Consider the following 21,538-nt stretch of genomic DNA (forward strand, 5'->3'; position numbering starts at 1 on the left):
TGTAAATAGTGTGAATGATATTTGTTTTGGAAGAGTTTCCATTCACCTAAGTGAATGTGCTATATACACCAGGAAGTATATGCCTTGCCTGAATTCTGGAGAGCAGAGTGCAGAAAACTCCCAAGGAAGTCAAAAATAACCATGACTCCACATTCCTGGGATTCTTGTTACACACTTCAGTTTTCTGGTATGAAGTCAGCATGCTGAACTTTAATAACAAAATTTTCACGTATTATTCTCATGGGTGTTGTCTTCTCTTTTCTAAATTAATGTGATTATTGACAAACAATTGATAAACAAATTTCCATTTGGTTAAATGGAAAAATAAAAGTTGCGGTATTTTTATAAAGAAATTCTTAGGCTTATACTGAGAAGAACTGAAGCAATTTAGAGAAAGAATTTCCCTAAATACAAACTTCTCCCTTTGCCCCAGATTTAAATTTGGTCATTGTGAACCACTCCACTTCATATATATATGAAATTTTATACTGATATACATTGATGCTCAAATTATAAATGAGTCAAAAATATTAGAACAATATAGCAGATATTAGACTATTAGTCTTTTGGTCTTTTGTTTTCTTCCTGCCCAAAATGCAGGGTACATATGATATAATGTGTACCTTAAAGCATAATAGGGAAGAATTTTAAATGTGAGTATTAAAATACTTGCACACTTGTTACACATAGCAAAATTTGAATCCCAGTTATTCTGAAAAAGTAAAGAACAGATCATCATTCTGCAAGCAGACCTGAAGCCACTGCTTTTACGGGAGTCTTTTCTTTCTTTTTTTCTTAATTGGATAGTTCATGTATTTACATTTCAAATGTTATCCATTTTTCCGATTTCCCCTCTGAAAATCCCCTCTCCCATCCTCTCTCCTCTGGCCTCTTTAAGGATGTTCCCCCTCCCACACACACCTTCCCACCTCAAAATCCTGGCATTCCCCTACACTAGGGTATCCAGCTTTGGCAGGACCAAGGGCTTCCAAGGGCCTCCTATTGCTGCCAGACAATGCCATCCTCTGCTACATATGCAGCTGGCCCCATGGGTCCCTCCGTGTGTACTCTTTGGTTGGTGGTTTAGTTCTTGGGAGTTCTGGGGGGTCTGGTTGGTTGATATTGTTGTTTGTGTCTTCCTATGGGGTTGTAAACCCCTTCAGCTCCTTTCTTGAAAAGTCCATACATATCTCTCAAATGTGTGTATGCTGTGCTCTGTCTTCTTAGCAAACACTTGTGGAGCAAGTGGCTCATTCCTTCCACAGATCTGTTTAATGGTTGACATTATTCTTCATTTTAGAGTCTGTAGGATTTGCTATAGATTCTGGTGTCACTGAAGTATTTCAAAGAGTGAGAGCTCCAGTAAACAGTTAGATACGTTCCCGACCTGAGTGCTCACACTTTTCTGTTGACTGGAGCTTCTTTTCTGTGTTCTGCTCCAGGGAAGCTGTTTGAGCAACATAGTGCCTGTGACCAAATCGGTCCATAGGCCCTGGGAAGCTGCTTGTTTCATTTCTGAGGAATCATAGGACAGCCCAAGCTTCTGAAGTTTGTGCCCTTATTAGGACTTTGACTGAATGACCTGAAGGGAAAAAAACACTCCATTTTATTTTATTTAAGTTTCTGAAAGGACTTGAAATTGCATTTCAGTGTTAAGCTAGCTGGAAATATGAAGTAGCAATAATAGGAGGGGGATAATGACTAATGACTGGATGGTAAAAAAACAGATTAATGATAATAATAGGAAGAAGAACTATAACCGTTTCCCCGTTAAAAAATAAAGTAAAACTCCAGCTGACTGTTGCTTCTTATTTTCTAAGAAGGTTCTCCTTAATGAATATTTCGTTGCGATAAAAAACTATAAAACTTTATATGATCTACACAAGCTAGTTGAAAATATCCATACATCATCTTGAGAATATTTTTCATGAAAATTATGTATCACTTTCAAACCTAACATTCTATCTTAATTCTTACATCTTCTCTGGCATATGACATATTACTAAACTATTCAGGCCAAGAGATAGCAATGGTTAGTAAGTATCGAACAAGTCACTTTCAGACTTATTTCAAACATTAATTAACACATATGACTCCTTAAATAACAATATAGAGCACACAGTGTGTGAAATATTTTTTGTTACCATCTTAGAGAATAAAAATCAAAACACAAATCCAATAGATGAAGATGTTTGTTAAAAAGTAGTTAGCAGGCAGTTGGAGATAGAGCTCAGGGGTTTAAAAGAACTAGTTCCTCTTGCAGACGCAGATTCAGTTCCCAGCAACCACACAGTAGTCAGCAACCGTCTGCAATTCCACTTTCAGGAGATGCAACAGAAATTTTTTTTTTAAAAGTGAACAGGTTCCTAAGGAATAATAATAAAATAAGATAATCAAAATTAATAGAACTAGATAGCAGTAGCTAGAGACAGAGGCATAGTTCTGTTTTTGTCTGCCAGGTTTTATGTTTTGCACACACACAGTGGAGATCATAGTTGCAAATGTTCAAGATTCTTAGAGTTGTCAAAAGTTCCTGCCCATACATATACAGCCATCCAATTAGACAAGATGGATGAAGCAAAGAAGTGCAGGCCGACAGGAGCTGGATGTAGATCTCTACTGAAAGACACAGCCAGAATACAGCAAATACAGAGGCGAATGCCAGCAGCAAACCACTGAACTGAGAATAGGACCCCCGTTGAAGGAATCAGAGAAAGAACTGGAAGAGCTTGAAGGGGCTCGAGACCCCATATGAACAACAATGCCAAGCAACCAGAGCTTCCAGGGACTAAGCCACTACCTAAAGACTATACATGGACTGACCCTGGACTCTGACCTCATAGGTAGCAATGAATATCCTAGTAAGAGCACCAGTGGAAGGGGAAGCCCTGGGTCCTGCTAAGACTGAACCCCCAGTGAACTAGACTGTTGGGGGGAGGGTGGTAATGGGGGGAGGATGGGGAGGGGAACACTCATAAAGAAGGGGAGGGGGAGGGATTAGGGGGATGTTTGCCCGGAAACCGGGAAAGGGAATAACACTCGAAATGTATATAAGAAATACTCAAGTTAAAAAAAAAAGTTCCTGCCAATTTGTGAAAGTTCCTGTTTCGAACATTTCTCAAACTCTATCTCTTTCCGGTTAGCCAGCCCTTCTCCACCCACGTGGCTACAGACCAATTCCCAGTGTGCTTTGTCCTAAACCTGTTTTCGGTAAAGTTTGAGAATTCACAGTAGGGAACAACTTCGTGATATCGTTCAGCATTCCCAAATACCTGATGAAAATCCAGCGAGAGAACGGATCGTCTCGACTTGAGAGACCTCTACTTGCTTAGTGCTGGGCTTGGCACATCTGCGACTTCTCTCAGTCCATGTAACAGTGTATAGCATGGATTCTCAGCTCCATATTAGAGTAAGCAAACAAATATGGAAATGTGAAATTATTTGAAAAGAATGAAATACAAAAAAGGACTCTGGCATTGAACCCAAATCCGAGAAACAGAGTAACACTTTTCACTTCACTCTGTGTATCACATAGTTTTCTGTTGGACACTTTCAGCTATAAAATAGAGTATGTGAATCAAGTAGGTGGACTGGTATAAATCCAGGAGTGTTCAAAAGATAAATCAGTACTCTCGAGTTTAGAGAAAAACATACAAGTAAATCTTTCCTGGAAAAAAAATAAAATGCTTCATCACCCTGTTTCCAAATAGGCAAACCGCTCTATTTCTCTAGGGGGATTCTATCGGCAATCTCTAACAAGCTAAAATAGATTTCAGATTCTGCCATCAGAGTCCCCAGTTCCCTTCAATGTAATTTGAAGAACATGCCTATTTGAGTGATAGTTGACTGCATTTTGTAATTGTTTTAAAATAGTCTAATAGTTTTAAAATTATCTCGCCAAAAGTCATTCTTCTTGAATTTCTAAGAAAAATCGAATGATATCTTTGAATTAAGCTATAGACTACTCTTTTGAACATAAAGAAGCCTACATAATATCTTTTACTACAGAACAACTGAGTCAATAAATAGTCGATAGTGTTGGCAGCATATAGAATGCCTGCTACTTTGGGGAAAATGGCAGAATTTCCATAGGGCCAGGCTGATCCTCCAACACATTCATTCACCAAAGAATTATGAATTCTACTTTGCTAAGTATGGAAATTAGTAACTATCTCAATAGTATGTTCATGAAACAGTTATTAAAGCTATTCTATCTCTTCGTGTTTGCTTACTTTCACTTTTTTAAAATAGTTAAATGACCTGAAAAAATGTTGCAAATAAAGCACCTAGCATCAAATATAGTATCTGTTGGCAGATGGACACTAACACTATTACCACATAAGTTTCCGCTGAAAAGACAGCCACTGACATCTTCACAACAGTGATATAAATCCCATTCATAATACTATTACAATGTTAAAAACACTGGCAAATAAAATACCATTTGGTAAGTAACTAAGATCATTTCATGTAAGGGCTGGGTACTTAGCTCAGTGAAAGAAGCATGAGGTCCTGGGTTCAGTCGTTAACTCTGGGGAAAAAAAGAAAGAGGAAGGAAGTAAACAAAAGAGTAAGAAGAAAGTATATGAAAGCTCTTCAGCCTCTTTTATGAAAGTATAGATAAAATATGAATTATGTCATATTATCCTGACCCATTATTAGATAGCAAAATATTTTTGAGGTTGTATTAGAGACACTGAAGAGAAAATGAAAACTCAAGCCATATTGGAGAATCACTTGCTAATGCGTTTTCAGGCAGCTAGAACATTAAGTTGAAGATCTAAAACTCTGCATTTTTTTAATGAAAGTCGTTAAGACACATCTGCCTCTATGAATTCATCATTAATTGGTTATTAAATATAGCATTGATTTGACAACAAATTCTTTAAATGATACAAAGATCAAATTAGTCAAAAAGAATCTAACTAGGCACACATTTCAATCTATTTATTAAATATCATAACTAAAAGGCAACAAACATAAACAGAAAATATTTGTCAATTATATAGTATATTAGGTTAATATCCAGAAGTTTAGAAGAACTTCTATAACTCAACAACAACAAAACCCCCACAAATCTTGTAGAACAAAGGTGCAAATATATATTTAAAAAGAATTATGCATATGTACAGTAAGTATTTAAGTAGATGTCCAAGGTCTTTAGGAAAGCGTCAATCCAAAACACAGTGTGCTAATATACCCACTATGAACAAAACATAACAGTTACTACTTTTTGCAAGAATTTCCAGAAATTGCTAACTTAATTCATTGCTGGTGGGTAGGGAAGAGTATATAAGGCATGAGGGTTCACTGAAGAAACCATTTGGCAACTCCTGATAAAACTAAACACAGGACTGCCATATGTCCTGGCAATTGTAAGAAAACTGAAAACTAGAACTGATCTAAGACATATATAGTGCTCAGAACAATGTCACTTACAGGCTAACACAGGGGAACATCCCATGTCTCTCAACAGGAGAGTGAACAAATAGTTTTACCAATGCATAGGAATATATAGTGTATGTGTGTATATATGTGTGTATATGTGGGTATGTTATACATAATTTATGTATATTTGTATTTATTACATATATAATGGAACATTATTTATTCATAAAAGAGTTAAGTTTGATACATGCGTTGAAAGAATCTTGAAAACATATGCTAGCTGAAAGAGCATGAAAAGATATACACTCTGTGATTTGATTTATATGAAATGTATATAGTAAGCTAATTGACATAAACATAACATAAATTACAGCCCGCATGAGGTAGCAGAGAGCAGACTGAAGACATCATTCAATTAACATAAACTTTGTATTTGAAGTAATCAAAACTTTTTGAAACCTGGGCGTGCTGACCCTTACATGACAGTGAGAATGTAATACCAATAAATGCAGTCTTTAAAAAATGCTCAAGTGGGGTTGAGGGTGTATCTTAGAGGTAGAGGCTGCAAGGAATGCCAAAGCCTGGGGCTTTGCCACTCGTATTGTACAAACTACGAAACTAGAATAGAAAAATTATCTTACAAAGAAAACATATTATAATGAAATTGTCATAAAAATCTCTTAAAAATCTCTACAGGTAATATTTTTGAAAGTTCAAACAACTTAGAATTATAAAGTAAGAGAATATTTGGAAAAGATATATCTAGTTAGAGAGATAAAATTTTTAAATCAAGGAAAAAGGGGTCATCAATATGAGAGTGGACAGAGGCTTAGAAAGATTGGAGAGAAGAGACGAGGGGGACTAGAGTTAGAAATGGGAACAGGAAGAATGGTGTGGTTTACTATTATTTTAAAATATATATAGATACATTTTTTTAAAAAAATCTTTTAAAGTAACTGAAAAGATTAAGTACCTATTAAGTAATAACCACTGATATGAAAAAATTCAGGACACAGCACTAGATATAACACTTACAAAAAGTAAGTATATAAAAAGTATGTGCAGCATTATTTATCATTAGGAAAGCAAAATTTTAAATGACAATGAAGTATCATTGCACACTTATTAGAATAATAAAATCTATTCTCACTGAAAATATCAGAAGCTTGAAAGCACCAGGAACAATAGGTCATTGCTGATGGCTGGGTATGTACACATGTTTTGCTTGCTTTGAACCACACTTCTATATTTAAATGCAGAACTAAACGCAAGTTTACCACAAGACCCAGAATTTCTACCTTAAGATATTTATCCAAATGAGATAATAACTCCCCCTGTATTCATTATTTTCTTGTCAGTGTGATGAAATGTGTGACATAAATTGCAAAATAACTCATTTTGATCGTAGTTTCAGGAGAATTCCAGGGCATCATAATGATGCCAAAGCTAGCATGGTAGTTTCCTTGGTATAAATAAGAGCTAATACCTCCCATACTGTAGCAGTAACCAGAGAGCTGATGAAGCTTAGTCTTTTGCCTTCTAAGGCCCAACCTGTCAATCTACTTCTACTGGATGAAACTATATACTAAAGTTTCCAAAATCCTCGAAACAGCACAATAAGTCTATTTGAACATCTCATATTTAGACATTATCATTCCATGTCCAGACCCCAAAAGCTCATAGCCATCTCTTAGTGAAAATTTCATTAGTCTAACTGAATAGTAGAATAGTATTATAGTCTTAGGTATCTCGTCATTGTTCAAAAGTCCAGAGTTTTATGAGACTCGAGTTAAGTTCTTAACTGTGATCTACTATCAGTTCTTAATGACCAGGTACTATCACCACCTCTGGTGGTAGAGGTGAAGAAGGAGAGAGGATTAAGAGGAAGAGATATTTTCAATACATAACATCACGGACTAAATATTCCAAATAAAGCAGTAAGACAGTGCCCTTGTTCCTTTTTGAGGCCATGGGCAGAGGATTGGCCCTTGTCTGCACTTCTAACATCATTCTGCTTCAGTCCCCTATATGTAAATGCCCTATAAAACTCTTCTTACAGGATTTTATAGCACTTCTATGTGACAACTCAAAAAAAAATCCAAAATTCTCTCACAAATTAACTCTAAAGGCCTAAGAAATATTAAAAGTACTATGTTTTGTATTAGTTATTTTTGTCATTGCTATGATAAAATTCCTTAAAAAACTTTTAAGAGATGATTTATTTTAGCTCATGAATTCAGAGGGATTTCAGCCTGTCATAGAGGAGGAGGCATCGTGGTACAGCATGAAACAGCTGCTTCTCATATCACTGGTGGATGAAGAAGCTGAGTGAGGATAGACAGTAACATGCCAAGACCAAAACTAACAGTCCTACCTGTATCATCCAGGCCCTACTTCTTAACAATTCCATAGACACCCCAAATAATATCAGCAGGGATCCAAATACATGAACTTATTTTGCACATTTCATATTCAAATCATAATGTGTAACCTCACATTCGCTGGCATATGAAAGTTTAGTGCAGACGTCACTCAATAACAACTCAGTCCGGTCAGGTGGTGACTGCATAAACAAAATTGCCATATCATACAGTAAATAATATTCAAGAGCAGTAAAAATTGAGCTATCGACCCAAGAAAAGATATACATGAAATTTAAAACACATATTAGTAATAGAAAAATCTAAAGAGACTATGTATTATTCTCAATCACAAGAAAGTGTGAAAATGGACAAAACCATAAGACAGATTAATGCTTATCAGGAGTTCAGTCAATGTTAGGGGTAGAATGGTAGAATTAGGTAATATATGAGAGATATTTTAGGGTTTCTGAAACTATTCTTGAATTATACAGCAGTGGTATATGTAAGATGTAATCATTTGTCAAAGTTCATAAGATTTTATAGCAAAAAGAATAAACTGAATTACATCCAAAGTTAAAAAACATAATTTGTAGGGTTCCAATAATGTAAAATCTGACAAAACAGGAAAATTTGACATTCAATTGTGAAACAATCCCACTGAAGTTAATAGGCAAAAATGTGCTAATCTATGTAATTTTGGAGATCAGTAAAATCTGTAGGGTTAAGGGAGAAGTAAACTGTATATAGTCACTATGCTGTAGTGGGTAAGGTCATTTTCACACAGATTAACCTTGACAGGCCACTGAACACTCCATGTAATTACTGAAGACACATTTATGGCAAATGGAATCAGGCATCCTCTGGTAGGTGAAACACTCAAATAACCAAGGGAGGAGGTTAGAACAAACCATATGGTAGTGGATTTGAGTTGGAGTCATCAAATTGAACTCATATTTGATTGTAGATTTTTACAATATATATGTACATACATATGTACATGTATTTCAATATACATATAGTATACAATGCACATATATTTCAGTATCTATAACAAGATATATATATATATATATATCTTTGTGAATGTTTTAGTATTCACACATGTATCAAATGTCATCTCATAAAGTCAAGTAGAAAGACAACCAGAGTACAGTTCTTAATATCTAAGACTTTTAAAATGGTACAAAATGTGCCAACTTTCCTTGGAGAATTTGTTGAGTCTAAGAATGGAGCACAAACAAATAATACTATAGTTATATAAATAAATGTTTTTATAAAGAAGTGGGGAAGATCTTAGAAATTTCTAAGGGGAAGAACTTCAAATGATCTTTGTAGATAATTTATCTTAAGGAAGAAGAATGTATTCTCTCTGCTTTAATACATACTCTACCTTGAGTCTGTTCCAAAAGAATATCATAAGGGAGGAAACATGAAGAAGAAGGGCTGATATCATGGAATGGAAACAGGTCAGCCCTAAAGTCCATTGTCAAAGCCTAGTATCAAGAACAAGTCATACTGGTACTAACAGTGTATGTGCCTTAAATGTGTATGAGAATGGCTTTCGACTCAGTAATGTTCCTCCTGAAAATCACCATCACATGTACCATGGCTAGCAGTGTGCAGGACTGTCAATATCATCTAGTACACAGAAAATCTGTGTTCCTGAAAATCATGGGCACCTGTGGAATCACAACACATGCAATATGTATTCCAAATGGGTCCCAGATCAAAGAAAAATTATTAAGAGTATAGCTGTAAGAAGTAAACATGAGTTATTTTTTCCTAAAAAAATGTTAGAAACCATGTATTTGGTAAAATATCTGTGCCTAAAATACACAAAGAATCTTTGAATTCAACAGCAGCACAGAGAGTTGCTGAATTTGGAAATAGAGTGCAGAGAACTTTACTACCTCTACAGTAATTTGGTGAGTATAAAATTCTACTAGAATAGATGGTTTTAATTATTCCTATAATTTTTTTAAATTTATTTAGTCATTTTTAATTGTTTTCTTCTCAAGATTATAATACTGCATAATTTCAAACTTTCCTTTTCTCCTTTCAAACTTTTATATACATCCCTTTCTTTTTCTGTGTCAAATTCATGTCTTGTTTTCATTAATTGTTGCAAGTGTTGGTTTATTGAACATTTCTGCATGTACGTTTATAAAAAAAAATTGGTCTGTAATTCTGTTTGTTGAGTCTTTATGTATTTAGCTATAAACCAATCAAATGCAAAAAGAAAAACTTGAGATCAATGGATAATATGTTGATTGACGTAATACTTATCTCAACAAATGAAACAAAAGGCTAGTTACACTTAATAAGAACTTAATTGACAGTCCTTACTGTGGTAAATACACCATACATTTGGGTCTTATAATTTCACAACTGAATAGGACATCAGTATTGGTAATTAACAGATCTATTTATTATGATTCCCCTTAGAATGGCAGTTGCTAACATTTGATTACATTATTAAGCATCAATTGAAATATCTGTCCAGGAGGAGGGAAGAAATGGCCATACAGAAGCCAAATGAAATATGGAGGAAACAGTCTCATAGCAAGCTTCCTGTTCCTCTGACCCTTAAACCCTTCCCACCACCTCTTCCACAATGATCCCCGAGCCCCTAGTGCACGGAGTGCTTTATATGTGTGTTACTTGATACTGGGGATCACATAATCTCTTGTTCTCTGCACTGTAATTAGTTATGAATTTAACGACCTGTTTTTTATCCTGAGATGATACACACAGGTAATATTGTACAGGATGAGCAAATTGTACTTATGAGTGTGGGGGAGGGGCGTGGGTGTTTGTAACAACAATTAGAGAAAAGTAGGACATGCATTTGAGAGAGAGCAAGGGAAATGCAAGGGACGTGAGGAAGGGAAAAATGAAATGGGGGAGGGTGATGTAATTATAAGATAAATTCAAACATGTACACACACACACACACACACACACACACACAACTTTAAAATTGCCAGATGTCTTCTGTGTTGTATTCAATTTGAACTTTTATAGAACGCTTACAAATTGAAGCTTTTCTAAAAGAGATCAACAAGGGTGGTGAAGAACTTGAACTTAAGAGGAAAAACGGGAATTGTTTTAAATTTCTCTCCACTTAATCTGATATTGGTTGTAGAGTTGCTTTACATTTCCTTTATTGTGTTTCGGTATGTCTGCTGTATCCATGATCTCTCCAGGACTTTCATCATGAAGGGGTGTTGTCAAAGGCCTTTTCTGCATCTACTGACATAATCATGTGATTTTGTTTTCTTTCAGTTTGTTTATGTGGTGGGTAACATTTATTGATGGACATATAATGAACCATCTCTGGATCTCGGGGACAAAAGCTACTTGATCATGGTAAAAATGTGTGCTTTCTGATGTGTTCTTGGATTCAGGTCATAAGTATTATTCTATTAAGTATTTTTGCAAGTATGTTTATAAGGAAAATTAGTCTGTAATTCTTTTTCTTTTTGAGTCTTTATGTGGTTTGAGTATAGGCAAAGTTGGTCTCATAAAATGAACTGCACAAAGTTTCTTCTGTTGTTGTTTTGTGAAATAATTTAAGGAGTGCTGGAATTAACTCTTCATCTCTTGTCATTAGGCAAGTCTTCCAATGAAGTGACTGGATTTCATTTTACTGAATTATTGGCCAAGTGGGTCCCATGGAAATTCCAAAACAATACAGGCCGTTGCTAAAACAAAGGGTTGCTCCCCACAAACTGACAGCATGGCCCTTTGTCAATGAAAACACCCACAAAACTCATTGAAGATGGGTAATTGAGCTGGTGCCTGCATGTGAATTCCTCACTCCTATGTTTTACTCTTTTTGGTGTAGGAAGGTACTCTCTAGGCTGCTAATACCAACCCTGTCACCAAACCTCTGATTTGTTCTACCTGCAAAATATGACTGGGCAATGGTAGCACAGAACGTTTTGCAATAGCTCACCAATGTTTGGTATAACTTGAGGTCCACTCCACAAAAGAAACCCATATCTAAAACTGCTAAGTTAAGCAATAACCATAGACTATATAGACCATAGACCAAGGGTAAAAACAAAGACAACTGGTCAAAACAAAACAAGGAAAGCATTCCTAAAGATGCTCTTCTATACTCATATATTAGCACCTTATTCAGTCATCATCAGAGAGGCTTTCTTCTGTAACATATGGAAAAAGATATGTCTACCACAGTCAGACATTATTTAGAGTCTAAATCAGAGGTCTCCATCACATCCATCCACTCAGAGCTCAGAGAATCCTGCCTAAGAGGAGGTGGAAAGTTTTTGAGAGTCAGAGGGGATAGAGGACGCCAGGAGAACAAAGCCCTCTGAATCAACTAAGCAAATCATATATGAACTCACAGACAAGCATCAAGGACAGAACCTATATGGGTTTATACCAGGTACACTGTCCATATATTATAGCTTTTAACTTAGTATTTTTATGGCACTCCTGACTGTGAGAACAGAATGAGTGGGCCTCTAACTCTTGTGCCTGCTTTTGGAACTCCTGCAACTCCCTCCTGTTGGGTTGCCTGTCAAACTTTCACATGACAGTTTTTACTTCGCTGTATGTAATATTTTGTCATATCTGGTTCTTGTCTCTTAGAAGCTTGATATTTTCTAATGAGAGAAATAAATGGAGTGGATCCAAAGGGGGAAAGGATGGTATGGAAGAGCTAGAGAGACTAGAGGAAAGGGAAACGATAATGAAGATTATATTGCATGAGAAAAATCTATTTTCAATAAAAGTTAAAAATATGAAACACAGGTCAGAAATAAGAGGTACAAGAATAAGACTACTTTTCAGCTTGTTTGTAGCAATATCCTTGGGTCTACATTGAATAAAATAATAAAATTGGGCAAAAGAGAATCAGCAAAGATACAAACACTAGGAAGATCTCACTTATGTTTGAAATCCATGACAGGTTCCCATAGAACTGACAAGCGTTGAGTCAAGGCAGGGTGAGTTGGTGGTGAACAAACTAGAGGAGCGGTTGAAGAATGAAGATGAATTCACTAACTCCTAGCTCTCTTCGCTAAGTCACGTGACAGCAAGTGTATTGTGTAGCCACATCACTGACTTGTGTGATGATCAACAGTGGCAGTAAACATGTTAAGTGCTTCACCTATACCCACATGATAAGGATTAAGGAAAAGGATAATGAAAGCTACATGGCATCAGAAAAACACACAATACCAGATAATTAACTGCAATTTTGCATTTTTAGTACTAGTCAAGTTATTTTTAAAATTTCAGTGCAATAAAAGAAGGAGCTGTGTTTAGTTAGGTATGTATTCATTATCAGCAAGCCCATAAAATCAAAAAATAAAAGTTCACTTACTGGTCAGACTTTCAATATTTTCCTCTGAGGTCTCAGAAAACTCTGAGATTCAGAATCCTATTATTTTGGTTTTTTGATCTCTCCAATGTATCAACCTTGCTTTTTCTTAAATTCACAGTTTCTTTTCTTTTCATTGTTGTAACAAATACACACATGCACATATATATTATTGAGAAAATTTTTCATACAATATATTCTGATTATGGTTTCCTTTCCCATAAGTCCTCACACATTCTTCCTGCCTCCTCCATAACCACACAACTCCACAACTCTTTCTCTTTCCTTCCTTCCTTCTATTATCTTTCTTTCTTCCTTCCTTCCTTCCTTTCTTGCTTTCTTTCTTCCTTTTCCCCTCTCTCTCTCTCACTCTCTCACTCTTTCTTTCTTTCTTTCTCTTTCTTTCTTTCTGTTCTTTCTTTCTTTCCTTTCTCTTTGCTTGCCTGTCTGCCTGCCTGCCTGCCTGCCTGCTTTCTTCCTTCCTTCCTTTCTTTCTTTCTTTCTTTCTTTCTTTCTTTCTTTCTTTCTTTCTTCCTTTCTGTCTGTCTGTCTGTCTGTCTGTCTTTCTCCTTCCTTCCTTCCTTCCTTCTTTCCTACCTGTCTTTCTTTCAAAAGCAATCATGCAAGCAAACAAAAGAATAAAGAACAACCTCCTAGTGGAGTGATAATGACACCAACCCACCCACAAAACTTCGACTGAAAATTTGTCTTGTCTAAAAGAAATGCATGGACAAAGATAGAGTAGACCTAAAAGAATGGGCCACCAATACCTGGCCCAACTTGAAACCCATCCCACGGTCAAGCACCAATCCCTGACATTATCAATTATTCCCTGCTATGCTTGCTGACAGGAGTCTAGCATAACCGTTCTTTGAGAGGCTCAATCCAACAGCTGACTGAAACAGATTGAAATACCCACAGCCAAACACTGGACAGAGGTTGGAGACTCTTATGAAAGAGTTGTGAAAAGTATTAAAGGTCCGGAAAGGGATGGGAATGTACAGAAGGTTGAATGGAATCAGCTAAACTGAACTGCTGGGAGCTCTCAGAGCCTGAGCTACCAAATAACCAACAACATAACTCACATAAGCTGGAACGAAGACCCCAGCATACATAGTAGCTGTCAATGTACAGCTCAATGTCCATGTAGGCCACCAACAACTAGAGTGGAGGCTAGCCCTAAAGCTGTAGCCTGACTGTGATATCTCTTCCCCAATAGGGCTCCCTGTCTAGCCTCACAGAAATCCTCCATCCATGCCCCTCCCCCTTCTCCTCTGAGAGGATTTCCCCTCAGGTTATCTTATCTCCCTGTGCCAGAATAGACAGATCTTCTCCCGTTGAGGCCCAGAAGGAGGGGCAGCATTTGGGATAAATGAACATAAATGAATTAATGAATTAACGAATGAATAGAAAAGAAAAGGAAAAATCACTCTCACATACATACACACAGAGAGACAGAGACAGAGAAACAGAGAACCAAACAAAACCCGTAATCTGAAACCATAATATAACTGCAAAAGACCAGTAAGACCAGAAACGCCCAAACAAAGCGATATGAGTTAAAAGTCTACAAACATCCCACTGAGCTTCAGTGTCATAGTTTCAGAAAGTTTTGAAAAGAAAGGGAATTGAAGAAAATGCCTCAGCCCAAGTATCTTGTCATAATATTCCCGCCACCTTTATTAACAAGATCTATGCAAATATCCATTCTTTATGAAAATGATAATCCTTGATTCTGCCCTACAAATCTGACAGCATCGTATCATGAAATCTAGCACCTAAGATTTCTGAAAACTGAGGTGAAGCTTTCCAGTCCCCATCCATCTATGATATTGTTTCTCATTTGTGAGATCATGTCTAAATCTCATTATCTTTCTCCATCTCTGTTTATCTAGACTGTGTTTTAAGGTTCAATCTGTCTGCTCATCCAGAAAGCTTTATGCAATTATTCAAACAATCTGCCTGTGCATTTCTCATCCAGGACAAAGGACATTATTTGACTACGTGTTTCTGTTTCTAAAAAAAGATCTGTCTCATGTGATGTGCTAACCCAGCTTACACCTGGCTACAGTCTGCCTCTTAAACAGCAGGGACTCAACCTACAGCTACTAAAGCAAAGCTTGAAATTTTAGGAGAATCTAACCACTCTGCCTCTGAAATTACGTGACCCTAGATGAAAGGATAATGAGATTTCTCACTGATTCTCTGTCCCATGGTTCACTGCAGGCTGATTATTATGCAATTTTCACTTTGTAGTTAGCAGCGATAAAAATTGAACATTTGTAGGTACATGCACATGAAGTAGGATTCTGGCAGAGTGATTGTCAGGTTGCCTGTGCAGACTTATGTATTAAGTCCTCTGACAGGCAGATCTAATACACCCTTCTTCATAATGAGAAAAGTCTTCAATTTCTACATTCACTTCCATTTTATTCTTTCTCTCTTTGAAATTTGTATTGCAGAATCATTTTAATATATTTGTCTCTTTTTCTGGCTTGTGAAATTACTCATCCCTGGAATGTGTAAGTGAGTAGTGTCCTATTACACCAGGGGATTAGAGGCTTTATGAATCATTCCAGATGATAAAAACGTGTTTATGTAAGAAGCTGGATGTTTGTATAAAAGGGGTACAAAGAATTTTTAACAACCCTGGTTCTTGGTTTAAGAAGTCTTATCAAATTCCATACAAAAGAGGCTGCAGATGCATAGGGTAGGCAACATTTAAATGTAAAAAAAATGACCTGGGAATTCAGCATAAATTTATATTGGTTTCTCTTCTTCTGAGAAACCTAATACTTAAATTCATTTGAAGGGAAAGTCTTTAAATCTCATATGACATTTCTTTAAAATTGGATGTTAACTATTTTAATCATAGGAGCATATATGGTCAGAGTTATGTATAAATTGAGAGAAAAGCTCTTAGGATGACTTTTCTTTCCAATGAATAGTGGAGGGAAATCTTAAAGTCTGGTGGGTGTCTGCATTCTCCTTCAAATCATATGCACTTTCATTAACATGTTCTGAAGCTTAAAGTTTATAAGGAGTAAACTACCATATTTGTATTTGTGTATGTGTGTGATCTTCATGATTTCCTTAAAAACCAGCCTATTCTATTACGACTCCTTTGGAATACCAGTGTCTCTTTGTCATACCAGAAAACATTGTTCTTTTAGAAGAAATTCCTAGGGTCTGAGAGAGAAGAGGTAGTACTGCGGAGCTGGGAGGCTGGTAGGATTGTTCAGTGAGTAAAGCATGAAGACTTGAGTCTGTATCTCTAGCACCTATGTAGAAATATGACCTCACGGTTTGTACCTGCAAGCACAGTCCAAGGGAGACACAAATAGGAAGACCTCTGAGATTTGTCTAGCCAGCCAGTCTAGCTGAATCAGTGAGTTCCAGGAGCAATTGCTGAAGACATTCTGTGTTGACCTCTATCTTCTATATTTATGTGGTCCATATGAACAGAGGCAGAGGAGGATAGAGAGGAAGAGGAAAAGGGAAAGGAAGGAGGAGGAGGAAGAGGAGTAAGAGGAGGAGTGAGGGAGGGGGAGAGAGAGTGACCATGAGAGTGAGAGTGTGGAGGAATATTTCTGATGCTTTGATTTAATCAAGAATCTTCAAGTACTGAGCCAGGAGGTTCTTGTCCCAACTGGTTTTTAATCAATCAATAAAGATGCCAGTGGCTAATGGCTGGGCAGAAAGAGGTGGGACTTCCAGGTTCCTTCAGGCTAGGAGAGAGGAAAGAAGTGAGATACTTCAGGGAGAGAGATGAAACAGACTCAGAGCTACAGGGGAGATCTTCCAAAATGTAGGCAGAAAGGGAAAGTAGAACATGAAAGCATAGCCCAAAAGCGTCTTGGGCAGCAAGACCAATGGCTTCACAGAAGTTAATTGGGCAACTAAGCTGAGGTAAAACTTTTTGAGCTAGGAGTAAGGTAACTGGGCAACTAAACCGAGGGCAGTTTTGGAGGGGTTGAGCAAGGAGTAAAGGTAAGGCCATGCTAGCCATGGGAGGCTTAGAAGAACATAGCTATTGACCAAGTAATGCAGATTAAAAGTGTGTGTGTGTGTGTGTGTGTGTGTGTGTGTGTGTGTGTGTGTGTGTGTGTTTCATCCACAGATCCAAGATAGCTCCTGGGTGGGCATGAATGTGCAACCAGCCAGGAGCACAAAGCAGGACAGTCAAAAGCCTCTCAGGAAAGGACAGGGAGAGATACACACACATACATTTACATACAAAAAGAAATAGTTAACAGTGGGATGAGTGCTGGGCTGATGAATTGTGTGCTTGGGGTGAGAAATTGTCTTTTTGATAATCTTGCATTTTCTAGCATGATTATTTTCAGAAACCTGTGCTCATAAAAAGATATGAGATAAAGATACACATAGATAGAAATGGAAATTAAACACAACTTGTTACAATTTGATATAGCACATTTCTATGTATACATGTTTTGCTAATTTGACATCCATTTTCTCCTTACCCTGCAACAGCTATCTGGTTTCCTTCTAATCAACCATTTTACCCATAGTACAGGTTCTGAAATTGAGGCAAGTTTCCACAGTGCATAGTTAAAATTTTGAGTAGGAAGACCACACTATCCAAACATCAAATTTCAGTCCCTAACCACAATAGATAGGTGATAATATGTACCAGCTAGAACAACTAATTTTCCTTAGATGTACTAATGAACTTTTAGAGAATAAATAGAATTTTTTCTGGTGTCATGAATTGGTTAAATCTAATTTGTAGCCATTTCTCCATCAGATGGTTGGTCCTACTTCATTATACTTATAGTTACAGTGGTGGTAATGCTATAATAATACAGAATCTTCCTTGATTGGTGAAAGCATCTCCCAAGCTTTCCGAAATGCTTCTGCTAACTGAATCCAGAAGCGATCTTAAGGGGATGGGGAAGACTCCTTTAATTGTGTCCTCTTCTGCTGTAATAATACAGAATCTTCCTTGATTGGTGAAAACATCTCCCAAGCTTTCCGAAATGCTTCTGCTAACTGAATCCAGAAGCGATCTTAAGGGGATGGGGAAGACTCCTTTAATTGTGTCCTCTTCTGGTTCTAAGTTATCCAGCTACCCAATTCACAAGAGGACTTTGACTCAAGACAACACCTTCTTATCTCTCACTATGGTTCTACAGAGTCATAAGGGCAGAGAGCAGACCTCCCTGAGAAGGATAATTTCTGGGCATTTGATCCCTCTTCTTCTTAGCCCAAGGAAAAGAAAAGAACGAATAAATTCCCCATGAAACTAATACCATTCTGTGGTAATTTGGGTCATAAATTACTCCAAATAAATTAATATTATCCAGAATGACACAACCACACAGGACTTAAACTTCTCCTGATAGTACCCAAAGAAATATAGCCCATGAACAGCTTTAAAATTTGCTCAATGCATCTGTTGAACAGTATCTCAGTGTTATCAAGTGACCTGTCTTTGCGGGTCAGATCTTACATTCCAGCATCAGGGGCCCACTAGTCAATATGGTAATAATTCACTTTTCTCAAACATGTTTTATGACACATAGGTCTAACTTCAGAGTGCCCTCTAGGCATATTTGCATTAAAATAAAATTGTCCATTTATCTTGGATTTTTCTATGAAGAAGAAATAGGTTAATTTAAGAAATAAACTTTTGGGGGCTGGGGATTTAGCTCAGTGGTAGAGCGCTTACCTAGGAAGCGCAAGGCCCTGGGTTCGGTCCCCAGCTCCAAAAAAAAAAAAAAAAAAAGAAATAAACTTTTGCTTTGAATATGAAAAATATACTTAGCATCATGGGAATATTAAACTAACCTGCTAAAAGAGAAACTGAACTTATAGATATATACATTTAGTGTAGATTTTGTTGTTTAAGCTTTGGATATTCAAATTTAAAAAAAATAATTTTTATTTATTGGCTTTGTTTTGGTAATGGACAAGTATCCTGGATTTTCAGTCATGTACAATTGCTCTGACAATTTCCTGAAATTTTCTAATGTGTTTCTTCACATCTCTGGAAAAATAGGTTTTAAAAAAACACATAGCAGGTACCTAGAGAGATTCTATTTACATGTATGGTTTACATTCCTAATAGTATATTTTTGTTCCACAATCTTCAAATTGAAATGATTGTTTAATGGGCCAGCTATTTGGTGTAGCAGATAAAGAATCTGACTGCAAAGGCCTTGGTGAGCATAGTTTAGTTCTTAGAACCCATGGTGGAAGAAAAGAAGCAACCCCAATAGTTGTTCTCTGGCACATCCATGCATCCACTGTCACCACCACCACCAAGGAAGGAAAGAAGAATGTATAGCATTTGGGGTTGATGCATCTGATAAACAGAATGTGATATGAAGGTAAGTAACTGTGTTCTTAGTTTATTGTTATGTTTTGATTTTTGTTATTTTTCTTTGGCTTTTGTTTGTTTATTTATTCATTTATTTATTGACCAACTTAGTATAAGCTGGAGTCATCTGAGAAGAGGGAACCTGAACTGAGAGACAAAATGCCCACATCAGCTTGGCATGCAGAAAAGTGTATTTGGCAGTTTCTTTATTGATGATTGATGGGGGAAAGACCCAGCTCACGGTCTTCGGAGCCATTTTTGGATGGCGATTCTTTGGTGGATAAAAAACCAGGCAGGGCTGACACTGGAGTGAAGACCACTATGCAGCATTCTTCCATGATCTGTTTCAGTGCCTACCTCCATGTTCCTGCCTTGGGTTCCTGCATTGAGTTCTTGCCTTGGTTTCCCTCAGTAGCCATTGATCCAGGTTATGTAAGCTATTTCCTCCCTAAATTGTTCCTAGTGGTAGTGTTTAACACAATAGAAAGCAAACTAAGACAATAGCTATTCTCTTAAATTCACAAGTGGTGTGGTCAATTATCAAACAGTTATTTCAGTTAATTCTCAGCAATCTCTGGAGAGAAAATACTCTTTAAGGAATAAGTATAAGCATGCTTAAACAAATCAACAACTTTTGCAGAGAAATGAAGTTACGTGGCTTTGTGGTATGAAACTGCTGACATCTACGAGTCTCTCACGATCAGTTTCTTAGCAGTTAATAGTTGTAGAGCTCATGGTTTATTTCCTTTGGCTACATTGAAACATGCTATATTTTCAACCTAATTTAGTTTTCTTATGAGCTTACCTGAGAAGAGACTCATTCTTCAATTTCCACACACTAGAAATAATCTCTTGAACATTACTAGTCAAAGATGGACTAATCATCTCAGCTTTCTAATCAGTTGCTATCCAATATGGAAAATGAAAAAGATTATGCAGTGAGTACAGAAACTCTTTGGGTTTGGACAAGCCACTCTTCCCCACTGATGCCCTAACTGAATACCTGTGGGGCATTGTAATACTCTATACCTTAGGTTAATTCTTAGGCACAAGAAGGGAAGCCAGACAAGAATCAGAAATCTCCATGCATCATCATTTAGCACCCAGGCTGCTGTCTCAGCAATAAGGCTAGAAGAAGGGAATGTGGGAGGAGCACTGGCCTCCTGGAATCATTAGCTTATTTTCCATTTTATTTTTTTGCCTTTCTAAATACATGACCTCATAAGCTTAGCTATAATAGACCTAAAGTAACCATCTGCTGAAGGAAGATTGGAATTTATGACAGAAGGAAACCATTTATTACAGTTGGAATGAAGAAAGGAAGGATATATTCCATTTGTGATATGCAAATAGGATAAAGCACCAAGAAAACTGCCTTATAATCCAGGATATGGTCTTGAAAAATGGTCTGCTAATCTTCCCTCATCTGACTTCCTCAGCCCTTTGCATTTTAATAAAGAAGCCTAAATTATCAGAACTAGCATTTTCTTCCAGTGTATAGAGAAAATATCCTCAATCTATTAAGGTTTGCAAAGAGGTCAGAGTTATAAAAGAGGGTGGGACAAAGGAGATGGTGGAAGAGCAGTGTCTTGATAAGTTTTTGTAACCTTGATACAGGGTAATGTTATCTAGGGGAGAAAAAAAAACCTTAATTAAAAAATATGCCTCCGTTGGACTGCCTACAAGAAAGCCTATAGAACATATATTTTCCCCCTTTTCTTTATTGTCAGCTATGTAATATCAATATGTGAATTTCATATATTTTTATATTTCTTAAATTACAATTTTTCCAAAATTTTTATACAGTTTTGTTTAAAACAGAATTCTATCACTTACCATTTTCCCTTTTCTCCTGCTAACCCTGTTTGCCTGTCCATCCCCTTACATGTTCTATTCTCAAATTTATAGCATCTATTTCTTTGATTATTATTTTTAGATATATATGTGTGTGTATGTAAATGATCATACAAATATAATTTAGTCTGTTCTTCTTGTTTGTGTGTACATGCTTACAAGGCTGACCACATTGTATTAAATAATGAGTAAGGGACTTGTCCTTGAGAAAGGCATTTTCTTTAAGAATGACTGATG

The 21,538-nt window shown here is 36.7% G+C and overlaps 1 long non-coding RNA gene across 1 annotated transcript in view; it reads right to left on the minus strand.

Annotated features, from left to right (window-relative positions):
- Positions 1-1,031: 1,031 nt before the first annotated feature.
- Positions 1,032-21,538, minus strand: part of LOC134485921 (uncharacterized) — a 42,926-nt gene continuing 22,419 nt past the window's right edge. The window contains exons 2-4 of the long non-coding RNA XR_015674827.1: positions 3,273-4,531; positions 2,145-2,366; positions 1,032-1,582 (exon numbers count right to left, since the gene is read on the minus strand). This is a non-coding gene — a long non-coding RNA (uncharacterized LOC134485921). The remainder of the gene's footprint in view (positions 1,583-2,144; positions 2,367-3,272; positions 4,532-21,538) is intronic.

Source organism: Rattus norvegicus, chromosome 2 (assembly GCF_021556685.1).
Source record: "Rattus norvegicus strain SHRSP/BbbUtx chromosome 2, alternate assembly SHRSP_T2T, whole genome shotgun sequence".
Lineage (NCBI taxonomy): Eukaryota > Metazoa > Chordata > Mammalia > Rodentia > Muridae > Rattus > Rattus norvegicus.